Source organism: Callospermophilus lateralis, chromosome 9 (assembly GCF_048772815.1).
Source record: "Callospermophilus lateralis isolate mCalLat2 chromosome 9, mCalLat2.hap1, whole genome shotgun sequence".
Lineage (NCBI taxonomy): Eukaryota > Metazoa > Chordata > Mammalia > Rodentia > Sciuridae > Callospermophilus > Callospermophilus lateralis.
The window spans coordinates 117,106,609-117,130,438 of NC_135313.1; positions in this window are offsets into that span (position 1 = coordinate 117,106,609).

Below are 23,830 nucleotides of genomic sequence, written 5' to 3' on the forward strand. Positions count from 1 at the left end.
GTTTCTTGACAGTTTTTTTTCATGAGACATCTTTCCAAACACATTATTTTCGATTTTCATAATCACTTTTGAAGCAAACTCACACACCCATCATGATACACCGTAACCCTATTATTACCATTTGATGTATAACTTGTTGGAATGAATGATTGTATATGAACATAAAATTTCTTATATATTTTCAGATATCAATTCAATCTATTATTAAAAGTGGAACCAGTTATATTATTTATTCACAGTATGGTCTATTAAGGCATCATCTCTATATTCATACGCACAGGGTACACCTAAATGTATCCCCAATGCTAATTTGTAAGTCTTTAAAATATTGCTTTCAGAAATGGTGGAAGAAATACTATAGTCACCTGATATACATATACATTTCATCACAGTAATATTCCTGACACAAAATGCAAGGGTCACACTTATGATTGTACCAAAGCCTAAATTGAATTTGAGCATGTATTTCTAACAACATCCATGTCCTGGTTCCCTAATGCTCTCAAATATCATTCCTATTGGTGACTACATATCTGTTTCTTCCTAATATTATTTATTGAACCATAACTCTGTTAAAAATGTCTTATCCTACCACTCACTTTGTACTTTGCCTGATTTTCTAATGTTTCCATTGATATCTGCTTTCAAACACGTTTTCTCCAGTTCATCATTGGGAATGTCCCTTCAAATGTGCTGACATTTACATTCACTCTCTCACCAAAACCGTATTGCTAAAGAACATTTGGTCCAACTCCTAGACTCACTCAAATGTGTTCTTCAAAGCCCTGCAGAGGGCATCCCAGAGGTGCTTGGGTTGTCTCATGACTCCAATTCACATAAAGAATCTAAACCCTACAGTCAGTAGGCCTCAAATTGGAGAAGCAGAGCAGTATTAATTGAAGGCCTATTTGGTCACTCCTGGTTCACAGGAAGGGTGTACAGGCCACCCTGACATTAGGCAAATGAGGGGCAAGGGAGCTTATTGTGGACACTGTCTTGCACTGCACCCCTCATGGAAACCTCCAGCCAGAGGTTATGATGAGTGTCTATATGTAAGAAGATGAGGGCCATGTGGGAGTGTTTGGTTTTAAATGTGGTCATTTGTGCAGTGGTTGAAAGAGATGACTGGGTCCACCTGGGCTTGAACTCTGGTGTGATTCCCCTTAAAAACGGAGTTTTGGATATGACCTTAGAGATGTATTGCCATGAATTGTGTTGGGATTTTAGGAGGAGAAGCATGAGATTCGACCACGCATGACAGTAGGCCTCAAATTGGAAACACAGAACTTTTTGTCCAAATCCTTTACTCACTCTTCTTTTTAATCCTACCGTCTATCTTCCTAATTCTAGATAAATACCACGATATATTTGAAATTCCAATGACCAGGTGGCACTGGAGAATATTTGGATGTCCTGTTGCTGATCATGAGTGTACCAGACAGTGCCTTGATTGACTGGGTTTCATGAAAATGGTGTAGAACAGAGATGCCAGTAAGTTGGAGTCTGCTGAGTAGTTGGCCTAGAGCAGTGGTGTGCAGGTGTGTGATAAAACATCTCTGGTGGGGTCATGTGGATCTTCCATTGACTTTCAAATGGCTTGTGGCTGACATAGTGTAGCCAACAGACCCTTATATGTAAAGGCATCTTGTTATATGGAGAGGTTTAAGGGAAATTTTAAGAATAAGGTTTCTATGGTCAAGGGCACAAGCTACGTGAAATAGAAGACTTGTTGGTGCATTTTCCTGTAGACCCTGACCCACCACACCTGACAGAACTCCCTCTAGCACTTTGTCCCAGTTGAACTCATTGCATTTTGTGAAGTAAATACCATACTCCCAGTGAAGCAGCAAGAAACACCACAGAAAGTGGAGGATTACCAAATGGCTTCACAGTCCACACGGGGAGACACTTAGCCCCCAGTGGTCACAGTTTATCTACAAAGAGAGAATTCAGCAACTGTTCCCTCATGTTCATTATAAAATAAGAAACCATGTCCTCCAGGTCACATAGATGCAGAACCAGCTTTGATGGTCTCACTACAAATGAAAATAAAGCTCCTGAGAAGAACATGTATTTCAAGGGCCAAATCTCAGAGGCAGTCTCTCAAGAAGTCTTTAGGCAAGAAGAGCTCCATGTTTGTGGAGTGTTTACCCTGATCCTTACTTTGGAAACTCCTCTACCAACTCCAAGGTTGTGAACTCTTGAGCATCTTCCATTCCAGATATGTATTCAAAGATTTTCTAACTCTTCTCCTCTAACTGTGTCTTATTGGGGCGAAGGTAATGTCAAGGCATTGTTCTGGATGAGAGTGGGAATATTATTCTGTGGCACCTATTTGCATACACATTGGATTCATTTTCCTATTTTCCATTTAAAATACTGAAACCATGACACTAACCTGTACCCTACTAGATTCTCACTACTAATCCTAATATTATGGATAAAAAAAACCGAAACAGAATAGAAATACAAACATTTCAGTGGACGCATGATATATATTTGGACTTGCCTTTTGCATGATAAAGGGTAGGTGTTATAAATCTAGTAAATTTTTGTTTAAAATAATTTTCCATGTGTTTTTAAATTAACAAATATGTGAATTCCTGTCTCCCTTTCTGTATAGACTATTTAGCACATGTATTTTTTCATGCACATATAGAATCCTACCTGGTATCACAGGTTAATTTTTGTGTGTTGTCTGACTTGGCAGATTCAAATTGTGAGAAGAGATCACTCCTCCTACCCTACTAGACTCTGACTACTAATCCTAATATGATGGAGAAAAATAACCGAAACAGAATAGAAATACAAGCAGTTCAGTGGAGCCATGGTGTATATTTGGACTTGCCTTTTGCATGATAAAGGGTTGGTGTTATAAATCTAGTCAATTATTGCTTAAAATAGTTCTCCATGTGTTTTTAAAATTATCAAATATGTGAATTACTGTCTCCCTTTCTCTATAGACTACTCAGCACATGTGTACTTATATGCACATATAGAATCCTACCTGGTATCACAGGTTAATTTTTGTGTGTTGTCTGACTTGGCAGATACAACTTGTGAGAAGAGATCACTCCTCCTAACGGCTGTTGAAACTGAAAATTCAACTTATGGGTGAGCTTCCTAGTTTAAAACATTATACATAAATCCATGTTCAGTAAAATAAATATTTTTTCATATGTGAATGATATATATTTCATGATGAATATCGATTAGCATTTGTATTGCTACTTTTTAATGTCTGTGTGTGTGTTATATATATATATATATATATATATATATATATATATATATATATATATATATATACACACTCTCCAGATTTTTCAAAATATGAAATATATGTGTCTTATATACACTCCATAAATTCATCCATGTTCATGTATTTAGATTTATAATCAATTTTCACAAGTTATTCTCAGAAATATTCATACACCTGAAATATATATTTGTTTCCAAGTCCTGAAAACTAACTTCAGTGAAAGGTACATAAGAATCCTAATATTTCTAGAGTAACTGACCCAGTTTAACATCAATGCAAGTAGACTCCTATGGGACATGATGTGTATTTTGACGTTCATTTTTTTCAACACTGGTACATTACTCTTTCTTCAGTTTATGCACATCATAGAATATATATATATATATATCATCCACAAGTTCACAAATTTGTAGGCATTTGTTTCACTGTCAATCACTTCCTGCTTCAGAAAACATGTATTCTTCCATGTTTCTTGACTGGTCTTTTCATGAGACTTCTTTCCAAAAATAATATTTTTTAGTTCCATTATAAGATTAAAGCAAAACTCACACACCCTTCAGGATAAGCCATGACCCTAGTATTAACATTAGATGTATGACTGGTTGGAATGAATGTATGAATATCAATATAAGATTTCCTTAATATTTTCAGATATCAACTCAATACATTACTTAAAGTTGGAAGAAGTTGCATTATTTATTCACAGTATGGCCTATTCATGCATTATCTCTATATTTATAGACACAGGGTACATCTATTTTTGCCCACAATTCTAATTTATACATCTTCAAAATATTGCTCCAAGAAATGATGGAAGAAATACTCATGTAACCTGATCTACATATACATTTTATCACAGTAATATTCTGGTCAGAAAATGCAAATATCACACTTATGATTGTACCAAAGCCTAAATGGAAAATGAACATGGCTTACTAAAAACATCCATGTGCAGGTTGCCTAATGCTCCCACTTGTCAATCTTGTTGGGGACTACATATTTGTTTCTTTGTAAGATTATATATTCAAACTCAATCCTATTGAAAATGTCTTATCCTATCTCTCACTTTACACTTTGCCTGATTTCCTAATGTCTCTATTGATATTAGCTTTCAAACATATTTTCCCCTGTTCATAATTGTGACTGACTCTTCACACGTGCTGACATTTACATTCACTGTCTACCCGAAACCCTATTGCTAAAGAAATTTTGGTCCAAATCCTATACTCACTCTTCTTTCTAAACTTACCAACTGTCTTCCTAATACTACCGACTATCCCTTTTTGCCTGGATGTTCTCTTCGACATTCAATCATCCAAAGTACAAGGTCCTATAACATTGTATATCGATTAATCTCAGACATCTGTGCAGAACATAATTCAAAGTTAAGTATCCCAAATGAAGGGCCTAATGCCCTTCTGGGCTTCAAATCTAACTAGATTTCTGTTTTCATACTTATATTTTACCTATATATTTTTGTAAATATTGTAGGTTCCCAATGCCATTATTAATCCAGCTGAATGACTCCTTACCCAAATTGAACCTGTTATTAACCCTAACCATACACTGTTCCCTCAATCTACGTTTACAGAAGACCAGGGACAGAGTTGGTCTTACAATACAGGAATGTAGAGGATCTTTCACCTGCTGAGAACCTCAATGGTCCAAGCAGAAATGATCCCTGGAGAAGTTGTAGGCAGCTTTGTAGGACCTGAGAGAGCAAAAGTCATCTTCCATGGCACACAACCTGGTCAGGATGAAGGAATGTGTCTGAATAAGCCTCTCTCTTTTTAATGTAGAGAATATGGACCAAACCTGGATTCTGTGGAGAGCTGTTCCTGGTTTCCTACTGTTGATATTCCATTCAAACTTGTGAAAGTGTCACAGAAAGTAGGGGCAGCCTCTATCTCATGGGACCATTGGAAGCAACTGTTTGGACAAAGTGGTTGCCAAGGTAGTGACTTCATTCAATTCTTGAAGAAAGTGACCTACCTCACTCCCTTGGTGATGGAACTCTCTGAATTTGGGATCCAGGAAGCCAGGCACACAGAACCAGTCTCAGTCTCAGTTCCAGTGGGCAGACATGTTTGGATTTACCAATGACAGAGTAAGTCTCTCTTGGTACCTACTGATGTGAGGATGGCCAAATGCCAGGAGAGCTCTGAAGAGGGGACGTTCCTGAGAAAGCAGGTAGTGACTCATTGCTGGCTCCTGACAACTTCACAGATTTGAACAAAGAGACCATATCTGAGACAGGACAGGCCATTTCGTGGGTACATAGAATGGCCAACAAGTCAGAGGACACTCCGGATTGTCACAGACCTACTTGGGGGAAGGATGTGCCTTTGTGGATGTGGGTGAAAGTTTGTGGTTTTGTCTCATGTTCTGAGAATAGGTAGGGAAGGCAGTTTGTTTGGTATTCAGTGGAGAGTTTCTAGTAAGTCGTTTGACATGGTGAGTGTTTCTATGTCTGTGTATACCACTGTGTCCGTGGTTGTAGACATTAGAAAAGAGAATGCATCAATGGATGTGTCCTGTCTAGTGGAAAGCTTCTCAGGATTAATCTTTCCCAATTTATGAATGGACTGCGGCTTGACTTTTGGATGGGCAACACCTACAATCTTCCTAAGTTCCTGATTTCTTCCTGAATTCTGGCCACTCTCCAGAATAGGCTCATGGTTTTGTGTCAAAGATATGTACCACCTCCAAGCTCTGTGACATGTCCATGTACTGGTGAGCTGAAGAGAATGGGGAGCATCTCAGAAAACTCAGATATCAGTGTGACCAGGAAAGTCTCAGGAGAGAAACCCTGCTTTGGGCCTTTTGCTTCCCTATTGTTCTGTATCACTGAATGTCAGGAAGGTCTTTGCCTCAGGCCACCCTTTGTGAAACCTGAAGAAAACAGTTTTCAAATGGACATTAATGTGCATCACCTGTGGCTTTTTGCTTAATGCTTTGGAAAGGGGTGTGTCTGAATTAGCCTCTTGGCCTTGTGTGTGGCTGTGACTTAGATTCTCCGCGCCTGAGGGATCTAAAGAAAAATCCCATGTGTGCATCCAAAACCAAAATGGCAAAAAAGATCAGTCATTGTGGATAAAGAGTCTTTCCTTCCTCTGTTAGGTTCCTGGCCTCTTTCAAGTGAGAATAGGGATTCTTAAGGGTCAAATGAGTTCTTCAAAGCCCTTCAGATGTGCTTGGGTTTTCTCATGAATCCAAATCACATAAAAAATCTATACCTGACAGTCAGTAGTCCTCAAATTGGAGAAACAGAGCAGTATAAAAAGCAGGCTCATTTAATAACTCCTGGTTCACAGGAAGGGTGTTTAGGCCACCCTGATTTTAGGCAAATGAGGGGCCAAGGAGCTTATTGTGGATACTTTTTTTGGCTGCGTCCCTTATGGAAACCTCCAGCCAGAGGTTTTGATAAGTGTCTATATGGAAGAAGATGAGGGCCATGTAGGAGTGTTTTGGTTTTAATTGTAGTCATTTGTGTGGTGGTTGGAAGAAATGACTGGGTCCACCTGGGCTTGAACTTTGGTGTGATTCCTCTTAGACAGTGAGTTCTGGAACTGACCTCAGAGAAGTATTGCCATGAATTGTGTTGGGATTTTAGGAGGCCACGCATGAGTGTCGCCTTTGGATACTGAGATATAGGCCCAGGGTGGCTATCCACAGAGCACTGGGAAAATCAGCCAGGATATCACAAGATATTATTCTGAAAGACTTGGCAGCCATAGTTGAGATCAAAACACACATGGACCTCAATTGTAGACCTCAATGGGCCGGGTTTCATTTGACCTTTTGGACACTCTTTGGGAAGCCTTGCCTATGAGAGTTCTGCAGAGTTTTCATTGAAATGAGCTTCCTCACCATTTAGTGGTTCCTGAATGAATAGAAACCCACAGTGCATCCAACTTCATTATTGAAAAATGGCTAGAAAAGTACCATTAAATTTTTGAAATTCACATGACCAGGTGGCTTGCAGATCCTTTGGATGTCCTATTGCTGATCATGAGTGTACCAGACAGTGCCTTGATTCATTGGATTTCATGAAAATAGTGTAGAACAGAGATGCCGGTAAGATGGAGCCCGCTGAGTAGCGGGCCTAGAGCAGTGGTGGGCAGGTGTGTGATAAAACATCTGTGGTGGGGCCATGTGGATCTGCCATTGGATTCCAAATGTCTTGAGATGGACATAGTGCAGGCAGGAGACCATTATAAGTAAAGGCATCTTGTTATATGGAGAGGTTTCAGGGTAATATACAGAATCTGGCTGCTATGGTCAAGGGGGCAAGCTATGCGGTATATAGGCCAGTTTGGTGCATGCTCATGCATACCCTGACACACCACAAGTGACAGAACTCCCTCCAGCACTGTGTCCCAGTTGAACTCGTTGTATTTTGTGAAGCAAATATCAAACTCTCAGTGCAGGAGCAAGGAACACCAGGAAAAGTGGAGGATAACCAAATGGTTTCGCAGTCTACACAGGGAGACACTAGGCCCCCAGTGGCCACAGTTTAAAATACTGAATCCCTGACACTAAAACCTACCCTATTAGACTCTGACTACTAATCCTAATAAGATGGAGAAAAATTACCCAAACAGTATAGAAATACTAGCAGTTCAGAGGAGGCATGTTGGCAAGGCTTCCCAAAGAGTGGCCAAAAGGTCACATGAAGCCAGGCCCATTGAGGTCTACAATGTGACTTCCATGTGTGTTTTGACTCTCAACAATGGCTGCCAATCTTTCAGAATAAAATCATATATATCCTGGCTGAGATTCCCAGTGCTCTATGGAATGCCACCCTGGTCCTAGATCTCAGTTTCCAATTGCGAATCTCATGCATGGCCTCCTTAAATCCCAACACAATTCATGGCGATACTTGTCTGATATCAGTTCCAGAACTCAGTCTCTAAGGGGAATCAAAAAAGAGATCAAGCCCAGGTAAACCCAGGCTTCTCTTCCAACTGCCACACAAATGACGACAATTGAAACCAAAACACTCCCACACCGCCCTCATCCTCATTTATATAGACACTAATCAAAAGCTCTAGCTGGAGGTTTCCATGAGGGGCGCAGCCCAAGACAGTGTCAAAAATAATCTTCCTTGCCCCTCATTTGCCTAAAGTCAGGGTGGCCTGGACAACCTTCCTGTGAACCAGAAGTGATCAAATAAGCCTGCCATTAATACTTCTCCACTTCTCAATTTTGAGGCCTACTGACTGTAGGGTACAGATTCTTTGTGTGAATTGGAGTCATGAGAATACCCAAGCACCTATTGTCTAGCCTCTGCAGGGCTTTGAAGAACTCATTTGACACAAAGGATCCCTATTCTCACTTGATGGTGGTCAAGAATCTTACAGAGGAAGGCGAGAGACTGCATCCACAATGAATGATCTTATTTCCATTTTGGTTTTGGATGCACACATGGGATATTCCTTTAGATACATCAGGTTCTGATAATATAAGCCACAGCCTCAAACAGGGCCAAGAGGATGGTTCAGACACATCCCGTTCCAAAGCAATTAAGCAAAGAACCACAGGTGATGCCCATTCGTTTCCCTTTGAAAACTGTTTTCATCAGGCTTCACAAAGGGGTGCCCTGAGGCAAAGACTTTCCTGACATTCATGGTAACATAAAAATAGATAATCAAATAGTTCAAAGCAGGGTTTCTCCACTGTGACTTTACTGGTCACACTGAAATCTGAGTTTTCTGAGCTGCTCACCATTCCCTTCAGCTATCTAGTACATGGCCATGTCACAGAGCTTGGAGGTGTTACATATCTTGGACACAAAACCATGAGCCTATTCTGGAGAGGGGCCAGAATTCAGAAAGAATACAGAAACTTAGGAAGTTAGTAGGTGTTGCCCATGGAAAAGACAAGCCGCAGTCCATTCATAAATTGGGCAGGGTGAATGCTGGGAAGCTTTCAACTAGACAGGACACATCTATTGATTCATTCTCTTTTCTAATGTCTACAACCACGGACACAGTGGAATACAGAGACATAAAAACACTCACCTTGTCAAACAACTTACAAGAAACAATTCACACCAAACCAAACAAACCACCTTTTTTACCTATTCTCAGAACATGAGGAAAAACCACAAACACCCATACCCACAAATGCACCTCCTTCCCCCAAGTAGGTCTGTGACTATCTGGAGTGTCCTCTGACTGGTAGACCATAAAATTTTCCCAGAAATGGCCTTTCCTGTATCAGATCTGGTCTCCTTGGTCAACTCTGTGAAATTGTCAGGAGGCAGTGATGAGCCAATTTTTGTCCTCTCAGGAAAGACCCCTCTTCAGAGCTTTCTTGGTATTTGGACACCCTTACATCAGCAGGTACCAAGAAAGACTGACTCTGTCCTTGGTAAATCCACAGAAGTGAGCCCACTGGGACTGGGACTGGGACTGCTCTGGGTGCCTGGCTTCCTGGACCCGAAATTAAGAGAGTTCCATTACAAAGGAAATAGGTCAGGTCACTTCTTTCAGGAACTGAATGAGGTCACTGCCTTGGCCACCACTTTGTCCTAACAGTTGCTTACTAGCATCTCCTGATATGGAGGCTGCCCCTACTTCATGTGATACTTTCACATGTTAGAATAGTATAGAAACCATAGTCACCTGGGAACAGCTCTACACACAGGCCTGGTTTGGTCCATCTTCCCTACATCAGGAAAAGAGAGGCTGACTCAGACACATCCTTTCATCCTGATCATGTTGTTTTTCATGGAATATGACTTTTGCTCTCTCAGGTCCTTCATAGCTGCCTTCATCTTCTCCAGAGATCATTTCTGCATGGACTTTTGAGGTTCTCAGTAGGTGGAAGATCCCCTACCTTCCTGTATTGTAAGACCAACTCTGTCCCTGCTGTTCTGTAAAGTGAGATTGAGGTAACAGTGTATGGTTAGGGTTAATAGCATAATCAATATGGGTTAGCAATCATTCTGCAGGATGAATAATGGGATTGGGAACCTGCGATATTTATAAGAATATAGACATGAAATATAAGTATGAAAACAGAAATCTAGGAAAGATTTGAAGCCCAGAAGGGCATTGGGCCCTCAATTGGGATACTTAGCTTGAATTATGTCCTGAAACAAGTTCTCAGATAAATTGATATACAATGGCATAGGACCCTATACCTCGGATGATTGAATGTTGAAGAGAACATCCAGTCAAAAATGGATAGTCTGTAGGATTATGAAGATAATCAGTAGGTTTAGGAAGAAGAGTAATTCTAGTAGTTGGACCAAAAGTTCTTTAGCTTTAGGGTTTCGGTTAGAGAATGAATGTAAATGTCAGCACATGTGAAGAGTCAGTCAAAATGATGAACTGGGGAAAATATGTAGGAAAGCAGGTATCAATAGAGACATTACGAAATCAGGCAAAGTATATAGTGAGTGATAGGGTTAGACATTTCAACAGGGTTGAGGTTGAATATATAATCTTAGGAAGAAACAAATATGTAGTCACCATTAGGATTCATATTTGAGAGCATTAGGCAATCTGGACATTATATTGTTAGTATTCCATGCTCACGTTCCAGTTAGGCTTTGGTAAAACCATCAGTGTGACCTTTGCAATTTGTGTCCAGAATATTACTGTGATAAAATGTATATGTAGATCAGGTGACCTGAGTATTTCTTCCACCATTTCTGGGAGCAATATTTTGAAAACTTATAAATTAGTACTGGAGATACTAATAGGTTTACCCTGTGTTGATGAATATAGAGATGATGCATTAATAGACCACACTGTGAATAAATTATATAACTGGTTCCAAATTTAAATAATGGATTGTGTTGATTTCTGAAAATATATGGGAAATCTTATATTGATATACATACATTCATTCCAACCAGTTATATATCTAATGGTAATATTAGGGTTACCGTTTATCATGAATAGTGTGTGAATTTTGCTTCAAAAATAATTATGGTATCGAAAATAATGTGTTTAGAAAGAAGTCTAGTGAAAAGACCAGTAAAGAAACATGGAGGAATATATGTGTTCCGAAGGAGGAAGTGATTGAAAGTGAACCAATTGTTTACAAATTTGTGAACTTGTGAATGAAAGAATATATCTTATGATGTTCACAAACTGAAGAAATAATAATGTACCAGGTTTGAAAGAAAATGAACTTTAACAAACACAACATATCCCATAGGAATCTACTTGCATTGATGTTAAACTGGGTCAGTTACTGTAAAAATATTGGGATTTATAAGCACCATTCCCTGAAGTTAGTTTTCAGTACTAGAAATCAAATATGTATTTCAGTGGATGTATATTTCTGAGAATAATCTTGTGAAAAATTGATTATAAATCCACATACAGGAACATGAATGAATTTAGGCAGTGTATAATAAGACACATATGTTTTATATTTTGAAAAATCTGGAGACTATCTATATCTATATCTATATCTATATCTATCTATATATAGATATATAGATATATAGATATATAGATATAGATATAGACACACAAACACACACGCATTATAATGTAGCAATATATATGCCAATTGAAATTCATCATGAAAACTAACTCATCCGCATATACAAAAATAGTCATTGTACTGAACATGGATGTATGTATAATGTTGTTCATCAAGGAAGCTGACCCATGGGTTTAATTTTCAGTTCCAACAGCATTTAGGAGGAGTGATCTCTTCTCACAATTCATATCTGCCAAGTCAGCCACCTCACAAGAATGTACGTGTGAAACCAGGTAGGATTCTATTTGTGTATATAAATATACATGTGCTTAACAGGCTACACAGAAATGGAGGAGGAATTCACGTATTTGCTAACTTTAAAAACACATGGAGAATTATTTAAACAAATAATTGACTAGATTTATAACTCCTACCTCATGTCATGCAAAAGGCAAGTCCAACGATACATCATGCCTCTTCTGAACTGCTTGTATTTCTATTATGTTTGGGTTATTTTTCTCATCATATTAGTATTAGTAGTCAGGGTCTAGTAGGGTATGGGTTAGTGTCAGGGATTCACTATTATGAATGGAAAATTTGAAAATGAATCCAATGTGTATGCAAATATGTGCTACAAAAATATCTTCCCCCTCTCATCCAGAACAATGACTTGACGTTACCTTAGCCCCAAGTAAGTCACAATTAGAGGTGAAGAGTTAGAAAATCTGTAAATACATATATGGAATGGAAAATGCTCAGGAGTTCAAAACCTTGGAGGTGGTAGAGGAGTTTCCAAAAGTAAGGGACAGGGTATACACTCCACAAACACAGAGCTCTGCTGGCCTAAAGACTTCCAGAGAAACTGCCTCTGAGGTTGGGCCCTTGAAATATATGTTGTTGTCAGGAGCTTTAACTTCCTTTGTAGTGAACCTGTCAAAGCTGGGTCTGCATCTATGTGACCTGGAGGACATGGTACCTTATTTTCCAATGAACCGGAGGCAGCAGTTCTGAATTCTCTCTTTGTTGGTTAACTGTGGCCAGTGGGGGATAAGTGTCTCCCCGTGTGGACTGTGAAGCCATTTAGTCATCCTCCATTTTTCGTGGTGTTTCTTGCTGCTGCACTGGGAGTTTGGTATTTGCTTCACGAAATACAAAAAGTTCAACTGGGACACAGTGCTGGAGGAAGTTCTGTCACATGTGGTGAGTCAGGGTCTGCAGGAAAATACACCAACCAGGATTCTATCCCACATAGCTTGCCCCCTTGACCATAGCAACCTTATTCGAAACATTGCCCTGAAACCTCTCCATATAACAAGATGCCTTTGTATAGAAGGGTCTGCTGGCTGCACCACGTCTGTCTCAAGTCATTTGAAAGTCAATGGCAGATCCACATGGCCCCACCATAGATGTTTTATGACACACCTGTCCACCACTGATCTAGGCCAATTACTCAGCATTCTCCAACTTACTGGCATCTCTGTTCTACACCATTTTCATGAAACCCAATCAAGGCACTGTCTGCTATACTCATGATCACTAACATGACCTCCAAAGGATCTCCAGTGCCACCTGGTCATGGGAATTTCTAAAAATTCATGGTATTTATCTAGCCATGTTTCACTGATGAAGTTGTTGGCACTGTGGGTTTCAATTTATTCAGGAACTATTAAATGTTGAGGAAGCTCATTTCAATGAAAGTTCTGGAGATTTCTCACAGGCAAGCTTCCCAAAGAGTGGCCAAATGGTCACATGATGCCAGGCCCAATGAGGTCTACAATGTGAGGTACATGTGTGTTTTGACTCTAAACTATGGCTGCCAACTCTTTCAGAATAAGATCATGTGATATCCTGGCTGAGATTCCCAGTGCTCTGTGGAAAGCTTCCCTGGGCCTAGATCTGTTTCCAAGGGCGAATCTCATGTCTGGCCTCCTGAAATCCCAACACAATTTATGGCAATACTTCTCTGAGGTCAGTTCCAGAACTCAGTCTCTAAGGGGAATCACACCAGAGTTCAAGCCCAGGTTGACTCAGTCATCTCTTCCATCCGCCACACAAGTGACGACAATGAAAACCAAAACACTCCCACATGGCTCTCATCCTCTTCCAAATAGACACTCATCATAACCTCTTGCTGGAGGTTTCCATGAGTATCGCAGCCCAAGACAGTGCCCAAAATAAGCTCCCTTGCTCCTCATTTGCCTAAAGTCAGGGTGGCCTGGAAACCCTTCCTGTGAACCAGGAGTGATCAAGTAGGCCTGACATTAATACTGCTACACTTCTCCACTTTGAGGCCTTCTTACTGTGGGGTTTAGAGTCTTCATTTTTTTTTTTTTAATTTTTGGAAATTTAATTGGAAAGTTAAAAAAATGTATTGCAGAATATTAAATTTCTTATGGAAAAGACTTCATCTTGTTTGTGAAGGAAACCTTGATGCCTTGCCATTCTGGTTATATGGAGACACTCAAAATTTTCTGTTACAAACTACATGGATGAATGGTACAGCACATAGTTTTTTAAAACTGAAAGGTGGATAACAGCAAGTAAGATAACAAATAAAAGACAATTTTATTAAAAAATAAAGTTGTAAAATGACTCAAATATACAAAATTCAATTCTTTTTTTCTTTTTTTTTTTGTTGTTCAAAATATTATAAAGCTCCTGATATATTATCTTTCATACATTTGACTCAATTGGGTTATGAACTCCCATTTTTACCCCAAATACAAATCGAAGAATCACATCAGTTACACACTCACGTTTTTACATAATAGCATATTAGTGATTGTTGTATTCTGCTACCTTTCTTATCCCCTACAATCCCCCCGCCCTCCCCTCCCATCTTTCTTCTCTACCTCATCTGCTGTTGTTCAATTCTCTCCCTTTCCCCCCCCTTTCCCCTCACAACCTCTTATATGTTATTTTGTGTAACATTGAGTGTCTCCTACCATTTCCATATGCTTTCTCTTCTCTCTCCCTTTCTCTCCCCCCACTCATCTCTGTTTAGTGGTAATATTTTTCTCATGCTCTTCCTCCCTGTTCTGTTCTTATTTGCTCTCTTAATATAAAACAAAACATTTGGCATTTGTTTTTTTAAGGATTGGCTAGCTTCGCTTAGCATAATCTTTTCTAATGCCATCAATTTCCCTGCAAATTCTATGGTTTTGCATTTTCTAGTGCTGCGTAATACTCTATTGTGTATAGATGCCACATTTTTTTTTATCCATTCGTCTATTGAAGGGCATCTAGGTTGGTTCTACAGTCTAGCTATTGTGAATTGTGCCGCTATGATAATTGATGTGGCAGTATTCCTATAGTGCGCTCTTTTAAGATCCTCAGGGAATAGTCTGAGAAGGGCGATAGCTTGGTAAAATGGTGGATCCATTGCCAGCTTTCCCAGGAATCTCCATGCTGCTTTCCAAATTGGCCTCACCAATTTGCAGTCCCACCAGCAGTGTACAAGTGTACCCTTTTACCCACATCCTTGCCAACACTTATTGTTGTTTGACTTCATAATGGCTGCCAATCTTACTGAAGTGGGATGGTATCTTAGGGTGGTTTTGACTTGCATTACTCTGACTGCTAGAGATGGTGAGCATTTTTTCATGTACTTCTTGATTGATTGTATTTCCTCCTCTGTGAAGTGTCTGTTCAGGTCCTTGGCCCATTTGTTGATTGGGTTATTTGTTATCTAATTGTTTATTTTTTGGGGTTCTTTGTATATTCTGGATATTAGGGCTTTATCTGAAGTGTGAGGGGTAAAAAATTGTTCCCAGGATGTAGGCTCTCTATTTACCTCTCTTATTGTTTCTCTTGCTGAGAAAAAAAAAAAAAACTTTTTAGTTTGAGTAAGTCCCATTTGTTTATTCATGTTATTAACTCTTGGGCTATGGGTGTCCTATTAAGGAATTAGGAGGCCAACCCCACAGTATGTACATCGTAGCCAACTTTTTCTTTTATCAGACGCAGTTTCTCTGATTTTATACCTAGCTCTTTGATCCATTTTGAGTTAACTTTTGTGCATGGCGAGAGAAAGGGATTCAGTCTCATTTTGTTGCATATGGATTTCCAATTTTCCCAGCACCATTTGTTGAAGATGCTATCCTTCCTCCATTGCATGTTTTTAGCCCCTTTATCAAATATAAGAAAGTTGTAATTTTGTGGATTGGTTTCTGTGTTCTCTATTCTGTACCATTGATCCACCTGCCTGTTTAGGTACCAGTACCAAGCTGTTTTTGTTACTATTGCTTTGTAGTACAGTTTGAACTCTGGTATCGCTATACCTCCAGATTCACACTTCCTGCTTAGAATTGCTTTCACTATTCTGGTTCTTTTGTTTTTCTATATGAAATTCATGATTGCTTTATCTATTTCTAAAAGAAATGCCATTGAGATTTTGACTGGCATCGCGTTTAACCTGTAGAGAACTTTGCGTAATATCGCCATTTTGATGATGTTAGTTCTGCCTATCCATGAACAGGGTACATTTTTAAATCCTCAAACATTTTATTCAATCTCTCTCTTTAGGATTCTGTAGTTTTCATTGTATAAATATTCCAACTCTTTTGTTAGGCCGAATCCCAAGTATCTTATTTTCTTTGAGGATATTGTGAATGGAGTGGTTTTCCTCATTTCCATTTCAGAAGTTTTGTTGCTGATATACAGGAATGCCTTTGATTTATGCGTGATTATTTTATATCCTGTTACATTGCTGAATTCAATAATTAACTCTAGCAGTTTCTTTGTAGACCCTTTTGGGTCTGAATACTATATTATCATGTCATCCACAAATAGCGATAATTTAAGTTCTTCTTTTCCCATTTTTATGCCTTTAATTTCTTTTGTCTGTCTAATTGCTCTGGTTAGTATTTCAAGAACTAAATTGAATAGAAGTGGTGATAGAGGGCATCCCTGTCTTGCTCCAGATTTTAAAGGGAATGCCTTCAGTTTTTCTCCATTTAGGATGATGTTAACCTGATGTTTAGCATATATAGCTTTTACCATGTTGAGGTAAGTTCTGTTATTCCTAGTTTTTATAGTGTTTTAAACATAAAGGAATGCTGTACTTTGTCGAATGCTTTTTCTGCATCTATCGAGATGATCACGTGGTTCTTGTCTTTAAGTCTATTGATGTGGTCGATTACATTTATTGATTTCCGTATATTGAACCAGCCTTGCATCCCAGGGATGAATCCTATTTGATAATGAAGCACAACTTTTTTGATATGCTTTTGTATTCGATTCGCTAGGATTTTATTGAGAATTTTTGCTTCCAAGTTTATTAGAGATATTGATCTGTACTTTTCTTTCTTTGAAGGTTCTTTGTCTGGTTTGGGGATCAGAGTGATGTTGGCCTCATTGAATGAACTTGGAAGATCTCTTTCTTTTCTCTTTATTGAAATAGCTTGAAAATTATTGATATTAATTCTTCTTTGAAGGTTTTGTAGAACTCCACTGTATACTCGTCCTGTCCAGGGCTTTTTTTGGTTGGTGGTCTTTTAATGGTTTCTTCTATTTCTTCCTTTGTTATTGGTCTATTTAAATTGTGTGTGTGTTCCTGACTCCATCTGGGCAGATCATATGACTTAAGAAATTTATCAATATCTTCATTATCTTCTATTTTATCAGAATATAGGGTTTCCAAACACTTTCTAATTATCTTCTGTATTTCTGTAGTGTCTGTTGTGATATTGCCTTTTTATCCCATATGTTAGTAATTTGAGTTTTCTCTCTACTTCTTTTTGTTAGCATGGCTAAGGGCCTGTCGATCTTATTTATTTTTCAAAGAACCAACTTTTATTTTTTTTCAATTTTTTCAATGTTTTTTTTTTGTTTCAATTTCGTTGATTTCTCCTCTAATTTAAATATTTCTTCTCTTCTACTACATTTGCTGTTGTTTTTCTCTTCCATTTCTAGGATTTTGAGATGTAGTGTGAGTTCATTGATTTGATTTTTTTTTTCTTTATTTGAAGTAAGAATTCCAAGAAATGAATTTCCCTCTTAAAACTGCTTTCATTGTTTCTCATAGAATCTGCTATGTTGTGTCTGTATTGTCATTTGTCTCTAAGAATTTTTTTTATTTCATCTTTTATGTCTTCTGTAACCCATTGATCATTCAGTAACATATTGTTCATTTTCCATGTGATGTAGAATTTTTCCTTCCTTCTTTTATCATTGATTTCAAGTTTCATTCCATTATGATCAGATATGGTGCATGGTATTATCTCCATACCTTCATATTTACTAAGAGTTTTCCAACAGCATAATATATGGTCTATATTTGAGTAGGATCAATGTGCTGCTGAGAAGAACGTGTATCCACTTGATGATTGTTGATATATTCCATATATGTTGGTAAAGTCTAGGTTATTGATTGTGGTATTGGGTTCTATAGTTTCTTTATTCAGCTTTTGTCTAGAGGATCTGTGTAATGACAAGAGCTGTGTGTTGAAGTCACACATAATTATTGTGTTAAAGCCTATTTGACTCTTAAACTTGAGGAGAGTTTGTTTTATGAACCTTGCAGCACCATTGTTTGGTGCATACAAATTGATAATTGTTATGTCTTGTTGGTGAATTGTTCCTTTTAACAGTATATACTGTCCTTCTTTATCACTTTTGATTTACTTAGGTTTGAAGTTGATTTTATTCGAAATGAGTATGGTCACTCCTGCTTGCTTCTGAGGGCCAACTATGGCTGCCCAGTCTTTCAGAATAAAATCATGTGATATCCTGGCTGAGATTCCCATTGCTCTGTAGAAAGCCACCTTGGGCCTAGATTTCAGTTTCAAAGGGCGACTCTCATGCATGGCCTCCTAAAATACCAACACAATTCATGGCAAAATAAGCTCCCTTGCCTCTCATTTGCCAAAAGTCAGGGGTGGCCTGGACACCCTTCCTGTGAACCAGGAGTGATCAAAAAGGCCTGCTGTTAATACCACTCTGTTTCTCTAATTTGAGGCCTACTGAATGTCAGGTATAGATTTTTTATGTGATATGAAGTCATGAGAAAACTCAAGAACATCTGCAGAGCATTGGAGAATTCATTTGACCCAAAGGATCCCTATTTTCACTTGATGAAGGTCAGAAACCTAACAAAGGAAGGCAGGAATCTTCATCCACATTGACTGCTCTTTTTGCAATTTTGGTTTTGGATGCACACATGGGATCTTTCTTTAGATCCATAAGGTGCTGATAATCTAAGCCACAGCCTCACACAGGGCCAAGAGGCTGATTAAGACACATCCCTTTCCAAAGCAATTACTACTCTGAGGTCAGTTACAGAACTCAGTCTCTGAGGGGAATCACACCAGTGTTCAAACCCAGGTGGACCCAGTCATCTCTTCCAAACACCACACAAATGACCAAAATTAAACCCAAAACACTCCCACATGGCCCTAAATCTCTTCCATATATACACTCATCATAACCTCTGGCTGGAGGTTTCCATGAATGGTGCAGTCCAAGAGAGTGTCCAAAATGAGCTCCCTGCCCCTCATTTGCCTAACCCCAGGGTGGCCTGGACACCCTTCCTGTGAACCAGGATTGATCACATACGTCTGCCATTAATACTGATCTGCTTAACCAATTTGAGGCCTAATGACTGTCAAGAAGAGATTCCTATGTTATTTGGAGTCAGGGCAACAGAACGATAGGTTAGCAAAAGGCCCAAAGCAGGGTTTCTCCACTGAGACTTTCCTGGTCACACTGATATATGAGTTCTCTGTGATGCTCGCCATTCCCTTCAGCTATCCAGTACATGACCATGTCACAGAGCTTGGAGGTGGTACATATCTTGAACACAAAACCATTAGCCTAATCTCGAGAGTGGCCAGAATTCAGGAAGAAAATAGGAACTTAGGAAGGTAGTAGGTGTTGCCCATCGATAAGGCAACCTGCAGTCCATTCCTAAAATGGGCAGGATGAATGCTGGGAAGCTTTCTACTAGACAGGACACATCCACTGATGCATTCTCTTTTCTAATGTCGACAACCATGGACACAGTGGATACACAGACATAGAAAGTCGCCTTGTCAAAAGACTTACTAGAAACAGTCGACTCCAAACCAAACCAAACACCTTTCCTACCTATTCTCAGAACATGAGACAAAACCACAAACTCACACCCACATTCACAAAGGCACCTTCTTCCCCCTAGTAAGTCTGACTATCCAGAGTGTCCTCTGACTGGTGGGCCATACTATGTTCCCCCGAAATAGCCTGTCCTGTCTCAGATCTGTTTTCCTTGTCCAAATCTGTGAAGTTTTCAGGAGCCTGTGCTGACCAATACCTGCTTTTTCAGGGAAGGCCTGTATTCAGAGCCTTCCTCGCATTTGGACATCGTCACAGCAGTAGCTACCAAGAAAGACAGACTCTGTCCTTGGTAAATCCAAACAAGTGAGTCCACTGGGACTGGGACTGGGACTGGCTCCGTGTGCCTGGCTTCCTGGATGCCAAGTTCAGGAAGTTACATCACCAAAGAATTGAGGTAGGTTAATTCCTTCAGGATGTGAATGAGGTCACGGCCTTGGCAAGCACTTTGTCTTAACAGTTGCTTCCAAGGGTTCCATGAGATGGAGGCTGCACCTACTTCCTGTGACACTTTCACAAGATAGAAAGTTATATAAACCATAGGCGCCCAGGAAGAGCTCTCAACACAGGGCTGGTTTGGTCCATCTTCTTTATATTAAGAAGAGAGTGGCTGACTCAGACACATCCCTTCATCCTGACCAGGTCGTTTGCTATGGGAGATGACTTTTGCTGTCTCAGGTCCTACATAGCTGCCTACCTCTTCTCCAGGGATCATTTCTGCATCGACCTTTGAGGTTCTCAGCAGGTGGAAGATCACCTACATTCCTGTATTGTAAGACCAACTCTGTCCTTGCTCTTCTGTAAAGTTAGATTGAGGGAGCAGTGAATGGTTAGGGTTAAAAACATATTCTATTTAGGTTACGAATTATTCTGCGGGATGAATAATGGTATTGGGAACCTGCAATATTCACAAGAATACATAGGTAAAATATAAGTATGAAACCAGAAATCTCGGTAAGATTTGAAGCCCTGAAGAGCATTGGGCCCTTTTTTGGGATACTTAGCCTTGAATTGTGTTCTGTACAGATGTCTCAGATAAATCGATATACAATGGCATAGGACCTTGTACCTTGTATGATTGAATGTTGAAGAGAACATCCAGTCAAAAAGGAATAGTTGGTAGGATTAGGAAGATAGTCGGTAGGATTAGAAAGAAGAGTGAGTATAGGATTTGGAACAAAAGTTCTTTAGCATTAGGTTTTGGGGTAGTGAGTGAATGTGAATGTCAGCACATGTGAAGAGTCATTCACAATAATTAACTGGGTAAAATATGTAGGAAAGCAGATATCAATAGAGACATTAGGAAATCAGGCAGAGTACAAAGTGAGTGATAGGATTAGACATTTTCAACAGGCCTGAGGTTGAATATACAATCTTAGGAAGAAACAAAACAAATATATAGTCACCAATAGGATTGACATTTGAGAGCATTAGGTAACCTGGACATGGATGTTTTTAGTAATCCATGCTCAATTTCCATTTAGGCTTTGGTACAATCAGAAGTATATCATTTGCTTTTTGTGTCCAGATTATTAATGTGATAAAATGTAGATTTAGATCAGTTGACATGAGTATTTCTTCCACCATTTCTGGTAGCAATATTTTGAAGACGTATAAATTAGTATGGGGGTACAAAGAGGTGTATCCTGTGTCTATGAATAGAGAGATAATGCATGAATAGACCATACTGTGAATAAATAATATATCTGCTTCCGACATTAAATAATGGATTGAATTGATATCTGAAAATATACAGGAAACATTATATTGTTATACATACATTTATTCCAACGAGTTATACATCTAATGGTAATATTAGGTTTATGGTTTATCATGAAGAGTTTGTGAGTTTTGCTTCAAAAGTGATTAATGAAATCAAAAATAATGTGTTTGGAAAGAAGTCTCATGAAAAGACTGGTCAGGCAACATAGAAGAATACATGTGTTCTGAAGAGTAAGTGATTGAAAGTGAAACAAATGTCCATATGTTTGCGAACTTGTGGATGAAATATATATCCTATGATGTGCATAACGTGAAGAAATATTAATGTACCAATTTGAATAAAAATGAATGTCAAAATACACATCATGTCCCATAGAAATCTACTTGCATTGATGTTAAACTGAGTCAGTTACTGGAGAAATATTAAGATTTGTATACACAATTCACTGAAGTTAGTTTTCATTACTAGGCAACAAATATGTATTTCAGGTGGATGAATATTTCTGAGAGTAATATTGTGAAAAGTTGATTATAAATCCACATACATGAATATGAATAAATTTAGGGAGTGTATATAAGACACATATATTTCATATTTTGAAAAATCGTGAGAGTATATATATATATATATATATATATATATATATATATATATATATATACATACATACAGATATTAAAAAGTATCAAAATATATCCCAATCGAAATTCACCATGAAATGTATATCATCCACAGATTAAAATTTTTCATTTTACTGAACATGGATTTATGTATAATGTTGTTCTACTAGGAGGCTCACCCATAGGTTGAATTTTCTGTTCCAACAGCGTTTAGGAGGAGTGAACTCCTCTGACACTTTGTGTCTTCCAAGTCAGCCACCTCACAAAAATGTACGTGTGACACCAGGTAGGATTCTATATGTGCATATAAAAATACATGAGCTGAATAGGCTACAGACAAAGGGAGACAGAAATTCACATATTTGTTAACTTTAAAAACACAAGGAGAACTATTTCAACAAACTGCTGACTAGATTTATTACTCCTACCCTATATAATGCAAAAGGCAAGTCCAACTATACACCATGGCTCCTCTGAACTGCTTGTATTTCAATTCCGTTTGGTTATTTTTATCCATCATATTAGGAATAATAGTCAGAGTCTAGTAGTTTATGAGTTAGTGTCAGAGATTCAGTATTTCGAATAGATATTTGGAAAATGTTTCTGATGTGTATACAAATATGTGCTGCACAAAAATCTTTCCACTCTCATCCAGAACAATGCCTTGACATCACCTTCGTACAAAGTAAGACACAATTAGAGGAGAAGAGTTAGAAAATCTTTGAATGCAAATTTGGAATGGAAAATGCTCAGGAGTTCAAAACCTTGGAGGTGGTAGAGGAGTATTCAAAAGTAAGTGACAGGGTAAACAGGGTAAACTCTCCACAAACATACTCTGCGGGTATTAAGAGTTCTTCAGAAACTGCCTCTGAGGTTGGGCACTTGAAATATATGTTGTTGTCAGGAGCTTTAGCTTCCTTTATAGTGAGACCATCAATGCTGGGTCTGCATATATGTGACCTGGAAGACAATGGTTTCTTATTTTCCAATGAACATGAGGCAATAGTGCTGAATTCTCTCTTTGTATGTAAACTGTGGACACTGGATGCTAAGTGTCTCCCCGTGTAGAGTGTGAAGCCATTTAGTCATCCTCCACTTTTCATGGTGTTTCTTGCTGCTACCCTGGGAATTTGGTATTTGCTTCACAAAATGCAAGGAGTTCAACTTGGACACAGTGCTGGAGGGATTTCTGTCACGTGTGGTGTGTCAGGGTCTGCAGGAGAATGCACCAACCAGGATTCTATCCCACATAGCTTGCCCCCTTGAAGATATCAACCTGATTTCGAACATTTCCCCAAAACGTCTCCATACAAGAAGATGCCTTTACATCTAAGGTTCTGCTCGCTGTACCATGTCAGTCACAAGCCATTTGGAAGCCAATGGCAGATCCACATGGGCCCCACCACAGATGTTTTAATCTCACACCTGCACACCACTGCTCTAGGCCCACTTCACAGTAGGCTCCAACTTACTGGCATCTCTGTTCTACACCATTTTTATGAAATCCAGTCAATCAAGGCCCTGACATGGTTGTTTTTAGTAATCCATGCTCACTTTCCATTTCGCTTTGATGAAAGGTTAATAAAATAGGTACTTGTCACTTCCTTTTTTTCTGTATGTTTAACAAGACATGTTGAAATCTTGAGAACTGTTTGCTGATTTTGTTCTCAGAATGTGCTGTCCCCAACT